Source organism: Populus alba, chromosome 8 (genome assembly GCF_005239225.2).
Source record: "Populus alba chromosome 8, ASM523922v2, whole genome shotgun sequence".
Lineage (NCBI taxonomy): Eukaryota > Viridiplantae > Streptophyta > Magnoliopsida > Malpighiales > Salicaceae > Populus > Populus alba.
Window position 1 is genome coordinate 15,514,760 of NC_133291.1, and position 10,153 is coordinate 15,524,912.

Below are 10,153 nucleotides of genomic sequence, written 5' to 3' on the forward strand. Positions count from 1 at the left end.
GGATGTTATTAGTTACCCTAAGCACCGTAAAATTTCCCAAGAAATTTGAGCAAGTGTAAACAAAAAACAAATCTGAATTTCAACATGATAACTTACTCTATATTTTTACATATGTATAACTTAGTACTTTTGTTGGTTTTATTAACAATTTAATTTTTTTTTTTTTTATGGTACTTCCTTATTTCTAGTCAAATTTTTAATTTTATCTTCTACAAATAAAAAATAATTGAGAATTTAAAGGGGAATTTTGGACATTTTATAAAAAGTTTAACAATCAAATTTCGATTAAGAGAATAATATATGATTTTCAAACCAAAAAGACTAACTTGCAAAATCATATAACTAGGGATTAAATAAATAATAACATTACCAGAATTCACATTCATTCATTTTTAACAAGAAAAAATAAATAAGAATCACCTTATTTAGTAACAGATCATCTATTTTTTTTTATAGTAAGTGTTTTATGATGATATATGTAATTATTGGATCGAGATTTATGGTTCTGCAAACATTTTTGAATTGTAGTAAGCGTTTTTACAAGCAACTAAGAGAAAAATCTCTATTATCACCTCTTCACTAAAATTGAATTGACTTTCTGTTGTTTTTCTACAAAATTAAAAAGAGAAAAAAATAGATTTTTTTTTAAACACATAATATATTGTTACATTAAATAATAATAAATAAATAAATAAAAGAAATCACCCTCCTAGGTTTCTTGAAGATTTTAAAGAAGAAGCATCCTTGCTTGCTTGAAGATGAATAATTCACCTTCATGCCTCATTACATGTTGCCTCATGATACAATTTAAGAAAATAGTACATAAAAAAATCAGATGTTATCATAATTATGTCTACTATTCAGTCTTACTCTATTGAGCATAACTCTAACTTTACAGTTAGCTCGAATTGAAATTATATTATATATATATATATATATATATTAAAATTTCTATTGAAATTCTCTTATTCAACATTTTCTTGGATCGTATCATTAAGCTTGCATTGGTAAAATTTACATAGGCCACAACCTAAGGGTAGGCTCTAGCCATTGTGTACATCAAGAAGTAAGTTATTACTTGGTCTCAAAGAGTTTCTCGCATTGTCAGTGATCGTTTTTGAAAGGTCGATATGAGGTGTCGCAGGGGCATGCCGACATGACGTCGTCTGGTGACGGTGGAAGCGCTTTATTGTGCCTCCTGTGTGAGGTTTTGTGTGTTGGAAAGATTTTTAAATTTAATCATAAAATTATGATTAATTTTTAGGAGTCGCCACCTAATATTATGGTTATTAGGAACCTATGGTCTGTGGGAGTCTGGGTAAGGGATTGGTTGTGCAAGGGGAAGACACATCACCCCAAGTGCACTCTACCTAAGATAAACTACATTGTTGTTTGATTGTTTTTTCTAAGTCGAGTTGGTCTTTTCTAAGGTTCAAGGTAGATCTCTCTTCATGAGAGAATCTCTACCCTATTCGGTTAAATCCTAACCATTCTAAAGTCTATATTTTTACACTTTGTATCTTTAATACCTGATTAGTACTTAAAAGTGCATGTTTATCAAGGTTTTATATCATCATTTTGCACTTGAAGTATCAATAATTCCTTAACTAAAACATGTTTTATAATAACAAGTTTGATACTATAAGATACCTTAATTTATGGTAAATGCGCATCTTAAATGTAGGCCTATCACATAAATGAAAGGATTGATTGATGAGTTTAAGTATTGAAAGTGAAAGGACAAAGAGATGACCAAACTTAGAAAAAAGATGCTAGTGTAGTCCAAACCGGAACATTGCTCGGTAATTGGATCATATCTGGAGCTCTAGATCTCGGATTTAGGTCCATTTTATATGGATGGAAAGGTAAGACAAAGGACTACAACTTAAAGGAACAACGAAGAAGTCCGAAGCCCAAGATTTAAAAATTCCATTTTGAAGTCCAAATTAAAGGAACAACGAAGAAGTCCGAAGCTGTCCTGCAGCCTAAACACTGTTTAGTGTTCAACCCATATCTTGAGTTCTAGAAGTCCAAATGACCTCATCTTTTTTTTTTTTGTTGGAAAGCTAAGACAATTTCCTAGAACATTATTGAGGATTCTGTGCAAATTATGATGCTAGCAATGACATATTGTTCAGACAAGAAGATAAGGATTGTTACCAAGTCAAGATGTGGCCACGCACTCATCAATTAGTCAACAAATCAATAGTTCCAAATTTTGGCCTATAAAAGGAGGCATTTACCATGTATCGAGGCATCTTGGTTTCCAGATCAAGATCATTCTCTTGCTTTCTCTCTTTGTATTGCTTATGTTTTGCTTTCATTAATATCAAATTTATGCACTTCATTTCCTTTCTTTTACTTAGTTAACTTCTTTCTCATTTATGTTCTTATCTTGTTCATTTATGTTTCTTTCTTTCATTATGTTTAGCTAAGTTAATTATGACAAGGTGAAAAGGGTACACTAATGGTGTAAGAATAAGTATTGTGTAAACTTAACATGGACCTTAACGTTGGATACTAACATGTTTTATATTTGCTATCTTGTTCACTTTTAATACTTTGCTTGTTAAATGGTTAATCTAGATTTATGTTGTATAACACTTGGTACAACAAATACTTGACACTTTCATAGCCCATACTGTATGGTATAACCGACACCTGAGCTATGAAAGGAACTTGATTTGTTGTTAACATAAGTTATAATCATGAATGCCTGCCAACATTTACAAGTATTAGCTTTATTCGAATAAGATAACTAATGTAATCATGTTAACAATTTATAATCTGATTGGAACCTCCTTTATGTGTGGTTTCTAATTGAGTAATAAGAGTTTATACTATACTTGTTTGAAGTACCATTAGTGGATCCTCTAACCTTGACATTTGTTTTTATCATTGTTTAATCCTTACATCAATTTTACATCTCAAAGCTCTCTTTATTATTACTATTACTATTATTAATATTAGTACTACTATTACTATTATAATTATTATTAGTATTACTACTAATTGTTATTATTATTATTATTACTATTACTATTATTGTTATTGTTGTTGTTGTATTGTTATTTATAATTTATATAATTAACCTCTCTGTGGTTTGACCTCAGTCTTGCCGGGTTATTTATTACTTCGACACTCTTACACTTGGAAGAAGACATCAAGCTTTTGGTCGTGTCAATACCCGAGGGTGTACTTTATTGTGTAATTTTACACCCCATAAATATTAAAGTCTACATCTGGGTCCTAAAAAAGATTGAAAAAAAGATTTTTGACGTGTTGGCCAAATCCTAATGGATAATCATAAAATGGTTATAATATCCTTTTTTTTAATGAAAAAATATGTTTGGAAAAATTTTAGGATTTGGCCGTATGCAATAAAATGTTTTTTTTCTTTTTTTGAATTTTTTTTTAATATTTCGAAGAAAACCGGGTATTTTAATATCGGATTTGTATCTTACAGTGTATGTATACAATCCAATATTGAACAAAATTGGTAGAAAAATATTTGAGAAAATTACAAATTTTTTTGAAAGGATTTTTGAATTTTTTGTTGGAAAATTTTCGTTTATTTTATTTTATTTTTATTTTTAATTATATATTAAGTAATTAAATATATCAAAGCATGTGGGCTGGGCCCATCACAAGCCTAGAAACAAGTGTATAGATTATAGGACCAAAATTATTAGGCCGGACTCGGCCTAATATATTTTTCTTCCTACATTTTAAGGATGAGCTGGACCTGGCCCAACCAACTAGGCTGGGCTAAGGCAGGTCCAGCCCATAACAACTTAGTCACTGGCTAGTGACTAAGTTGCATGGAACAGTGCAACGTGAATTAATTCACGTTGCACTATTCACATGCAGCAATTGGCAGTGATGAGAAGAAGAAGAAGAAGAAGAAGAAAAGGGGGGGAGACTCACCTGGCGTTGAAGGAGCTGGCGGCCTGACTGGTGGCGGACGGTACGACTGGAGGTGGTGAGGCCGATGGTGGGTTGTGGCCTGCAAAGGAGTAGGGAAGCTCACTGTAACAACTAGGCTTTTCAAGCCCAAAACAATATATATATATATATATACTTGACACACGTGGTTTCGAAAATTGACGAATCTGATTCCTCACATCATCAAAATACGATCCATACAATCAACATTTAATTTAAAAATGAATCTTACATAAACACATAATATTATGGTTGCATGATTAGAAGTTCATATTAAAAGTATACATAGATAGATATGAGTTTGCATTCCTGTCATACTAATAGCCATTACGAATTTGAACAAAAGGATCTAATAAAAATTATACATTCAGTACATTAGTTCATACAAAATACATTGTGATTTAGAATGCATCTACATGATTCCTTGCAAAAGAAGGTTCCCGTGTATTAGGTTTTCTAGACATTTCATTGGTGTGACGTCCCTGCTGCAACACAAAACATTTAAGAGAGTGCAATTACTTAATAATAATAATAATAATAATGATATTAAACGGTCTGGTAGTTAAATGAAGCATTAACATTTATAGTTTCTTCATGTACTTGGTATAAACAACGTGTAGTATATATAGATGCACCAATTCTTGCAATCAACCATAGTCTTAACCCTGGCTATCCTCTTAAGGCATCATTTGCTGAGGTTAGTCGTTCGCTCACCCCGGTCATCTAATCGGATGCCATTAGCCGAAGCTAATCAATTTTTCATCCCGACCATCCATTCGGATGCCATTAGCCGAAGCTAATCATTCATTTGTCCTGGTCATCCATTCGGATGCCATTAGCCGAAGCTAATCATCCATTTGTCCCGGTCATCCATTTGGATGCCATTAGCCAAAGCTAATCAATCATTTATCCTGGTCATCCACTCGGATGCCATTAGCCGAAGCTAATCAATATTTCGTCCCGGCATACATTCGGATGCCATTACCCGAAGCTAATCATTCATTTGTCCTGGTCATCCATTTGGATGCCATTAGCTAAAGCTAATCAACCATTTGTCAACGTTTAAGCGTTCGACAATCTAATATCTGTTCTAACACAAAATGGTAACATTCATGATAAAGTATTTTATTATTCAACGTATGAAAAAGGAAAGTACAAGTCACCTACCTGCTCCACCTGCGGGTTGTTCTGGTCTTGACGATGGTCCAATCCCGATCGCACCACCTAAAATAACAATGGTCACAAATCAGTACATGGGTATCTTTGAATCACATTCGTCACCACACTGATTTCAAGAGTTCATATGTTCACATTCAAGTTTCCCACATTTTACATTATCATACCATGAAATTGTTACTAGCATATAAGTCATTTTAGCCTAGGAGGCATATTGTAGAAATTGACAGTGAAAACTGGTTCACTGTAGGTTGCCAATTCAGCAGCGAAGCTGGTTTTCTACAGGCGACCAATTTGTTAGTGAAAACTGGTTCGCTAGAGGCTGATAATTCGGCAGCGAAAACTGGTTCGCTGCAGCTTGCTGATTCGGCAGTGAAAACTGGTTTGCTGCAGACAGCTTAATTTTGGCAGCAAATGTTAATTTGTTGCAGTCGACACAGTTTCGGCAGCGAATCACAATTTCGCTGCTGAACACCCAATTCGACAGCGAATGTTAATTGATTGCAACCGACTCAGTTTTGATAGCGAATGTTAATTTGCTGCAGCCGACACAGTTTCGACAGCGAATGTTAATTCGATGCAAAAACTCAGTTTTGTTAGCGAATCACAAATTCACTGCAAAACACATCATTCAGCAACACATGCTAATTCACTGCGGACAACATAGCTTCGACAGTGAATCACAATTTCGCTGCAGAACACACGATTCGGCAGCGAATGTTAATTTGCTGCAGAAACTTAGTTTCGTCAGCGAACCACAAATTCGCTGCAGAACACACGATTCCGCAGCGAATGCTAATTTGCTGCGGACGACACAACATTGGTAGCGAATCATAATTTCACTGCAGACAACTCAGTTTCGGCAGCGAATGGTCATTCGCTGCAGCCGACACAGGTTTGGTAGCGAACCACAATTTCACTGCAGAACACACACGATTTGGTAGCGAATGTTAATTTGCTGCAGTCGACACAGTTTCGGCAGCGAATGTTAATTCGCTGCAGAAACTCAGTTTTATCAGCAAATCACAAATTCGCTGCACAACAAGTCATTCGGCAGCGAATGCTAATTCACTGCGGACGACACAGCTTCGGCAGTGAATCACAATTTCATTGCACAAAACACATGATTTGATAGCGAATGTTAATTTGCTACAGAAACTTAGTTTCGTCAGCGAATCACAAATTCACTATAAAACACGTGATTCGGCAGCGAATGCTAATTCGCTGCGGACGACACAGCTTTGGCAGCGAAGCATAATTTCGCTATAGAACACACGATTCGGTAGCGAATGTTAATTTGCTGCAGCCTAAACAGTTTTGGCAGCGAATCACAAGTTCGCTGCTGAACTCACATTTTGGCAAGAACACACACCTCACATGCTGTAACAATTCCAGCAGGACACACACATTCAAACCATCAATTTCAACATATAATCCTTTAATACTTCCAGCAGAACACACACACACATGTATGCTGGCCAACCCTATAGTTAAGGCCAGTTCTCTACCATAATTTGTTATTTCCATTTTATTCACTTTTCTTTGTTAGATGTTCTGGGAATTTGGCCTCATTTCGTTTCTGTTTCCTTATCCTCTTAGTTAATTTCAGTTTCCTTCATAGCTAGCTTAGGTCTTAGGTCAATTTTTTCTTAGGGTCTTCTTCTTCATTTCCGGATTTGGGTCTTAAAGAGAAGAGGAAGGGAGTTTCATGACCCATACCTTTCGAATCTAACTAAGTTTGAGGAAGGTTTGACACTATTATTTCTCTTCTCCTGCATTAATTCCCAAATCTGCACCCATCTCTTTCAATTCCACCAATTGCCGCTCCTTTCCCACTATTAACCTTCCTAAGAAGGCTTTATTTTTGCGACTGAGGGCATCTGCCACCACGTTTGCTTTCCCCAGGCGGTATTCTATGGTGCAATCATAATCCTTAATGAGCTTTATTCACCTTCTTTGTCGCATGTTCAACTCCTTTTGCGACATCAGATACTTCAGGCTCTTATGACCAGTAAAAATTTGGGTTTGAGACCCATACAAATAGTGTCTCCATATCCTTAAGGCAAATACTATAGCAGCCAACTCTAAGTCGTGCACTGGGTAGTTCACCTTATGAGTCTTTAATTGCCTTGATGCATAGGCGATCACCTTCCCATGTTGCATCAAAACACACCCTAATCCCTTCCTCGAGGCATCACTATATACCACAAAACCCTCGGTCCTTGAGGGAAGGGTTAACACTAGAGCAGTGGTGAGCCTCCTCTTCAATTCTTGAAAGCTTTTCTCACATTCTTCCGACCTCACCCATTTCTTATCCTTCCTAGTTAGCTAGGTCAAAGGGGTTGCAATCAGGGAAAAACCTTCGATAAATCTCCGATAGTATCCTGCATGTCCCAGGAAGCTACGTATTTCAGAGACCGAAGTCGGTCTTTCCTATTTCAAGACTGCTTTGACTTTTTGGGGGTCAACAAAAACACCTTTGGCTGAAATGACGTGTCAGAGAAACGTCCCTCTCTTTAGCCAAAATTCACATTTACTCAGTTTTGCATATAACTGGTGATCTCTCAAGGTTTGTAAGGTTTGTCTCAAGCGTTTTTCGTGCTCTTCGAAACAATTCGAGTACACCAGTATATCATCAATGAATACCACCACAAACTGCTCTAGGTATGGTTGGAAAACCCGATTCATCAAATCCATAAAGAGGGCTGGGGCGTTCGTCAACCCGAACGGTAGCACCAAAAATTCATAGTGTCCGTAACGAGTTCTAAATGCGGTATTTGCTACATCCGCTTCTTTAATCTTCATCTGATAGTACCTTGATCTATCTGAGGTAACGAATACTTGTTTTTCATTGTTATTTTGTTCAGCTGTTGATAGTCAATACAAAGTCTATGGGTTCCATCTTTCTTTCTCACAAATAGGACCGGTGCTCCCCAAGGAGAATTACCGGGCTGTATGAACCCTTTGTCTAATAATTCCTGTAATTGAGTCTTTAACTCGTTTAGTTTTGCTGGAGCCATCCGATATGGTTGTTGGGCTATGGGTGGGACTCCAGGAAAAGTGTCTATAAACACCTCTACCTCTCGCTCCGGGGGTAGTCCCAGTAGTTCTTCGGGAAATACATCTAGGAATTCCTTCACCACAGGAATATCCTTCAGTCATGGACCTTCATCATCAGAGTTTAAGATGTATACGAGGTATCCCATACCTCCCTTTCTTAAAAAATTTTGGGCTGTTACCACCGATATTAAGGCATTCAGTTTGAGAACTCTCTCTCTCCTTCAAAAGTCATTCTCTCACCCTTAGGTGTTTGGAAAGTAACAGGTTTAGCATAACAATCTATTAGAGCCTCGTATTTACTCAACCAATTCATGCCTAGGATTATTTCAAAATCATGCAGCTCTAAGGGAATCAAGTCTACTTCTGTTTCATACCCAGATAAACTAACCCCCAAATCCACATACACAATATTTGTTTCAACCATGTTTCCCACTGGAGTTCCAATTACGAACCCCTTCTCTGTTATTTCTACTCCCTTTCCCTGTTTAGTGACAATTCTCTTAGCAATGAATGAGTGGGTGGCACCCGGATCAAACAACACATGCACATTAAAATCATTCAATAGTAGTGTACCTGCCACCACATTCGATGCAGCCCTGGCCTTCTCCTGTGTCAGGTGGAAGACCCTTCCTAAGGTCCGATCATTTTGTGCCCTCGGTTTCCCTCGACTGGAGTTTGCTCCTGATTGAGAAGATCTCACTGGCATATTCACGGTGACTGATTGTTGGTGGCTCTGACTGGTGATTAGTACTTAAAAGTGCATATTTATCAAGGTTTTATATCATTATTTTGCACTTAAAGTATCAATAACTCCTTAACTAAAACATGTTTTATAATAACAAGTCTAATACTATAAAATGCCCTAATATATGGTAAATGTTCATCTTAAATGCAGGTCTATCACATAAATCAAAGGATTAATTGATGAATTCAACTACTGAAATTTGTGAAGATAAAGAGAGGGTGAAACTTAGAAAAGAGATGTTGGTGCAGTCCAAACTAGAACACTGTTCGGTAATTAGGTCATATATCGAGTTCTAGATGTCCAAATAACCTCAAATGTTTACACAGATTCAGTAAGACATAGGCCTACAACTTTCATGTTTTCATCAAGATCTAAAAAGGCCGTTTTCAAGTCCAAATTATAGCAACAACGGAGAAGTCTGAATCTGTCCTGCAGCCCGAACATTGTTCAGTGTTTGTCCCATATCTGGAGTTCTAGAAGTCCAAATAACCTCCATTTTTTTTCCTGGAAAGTTGAGTCAATTTCCTACAACTTTCATGTTTTCCACAGGACCCAGTTTGGATGGTAGCATTTTTTTTTTTATTCAGACAAGAAGATAAGGATTTTTACCAAGTCAAAAGTTGGCCACCCACTTAACAATTAGTCTTCAAATCAATAATTCTGAATTTTGGCTTATAAAAGGAGGCATTTGCCATGTATTTGGGGGCTTGGTTGTTCAGATCAAGTTCATGCTCTTTATTTCTCTTTTTATATTTTTTTTGTAATTCTTAAGTTTTGCTTTCATTAATATCTTGTTTATGCTTTTCATTTCCTTTCCTTTTCTTAGTTAACTTGTATCTTATTTATGTTCTTGTTTTGTTTATTTATGTTTCTCTTCTTCATTTTGTTTAGCTAAGTTTATTATGTCAAGGTGAAAAGGTAACACTAATGGTGTAAGAATAAGTATGGTGTAAACTTAACATGGACCTTAATGTTTAATATTAACATGTCTTATCTTTTTATCTTACTAATTCTTAATACCTTGCTTGTTAAATGGTTAATCTAGATTTGTGTTGTATAACACTTGGTACAACAAATGCTTGGCACTCTCATGGCCCAACCGTATGGTATAACCTACACCTGGGCTATGAAAGGAACTTGATTTGTTGTTAACATCAGTTAACATCATGAATTCCTGACAATATTTAAAATTTTGGTGTTATATAAATAAGATAATTAATATAATCA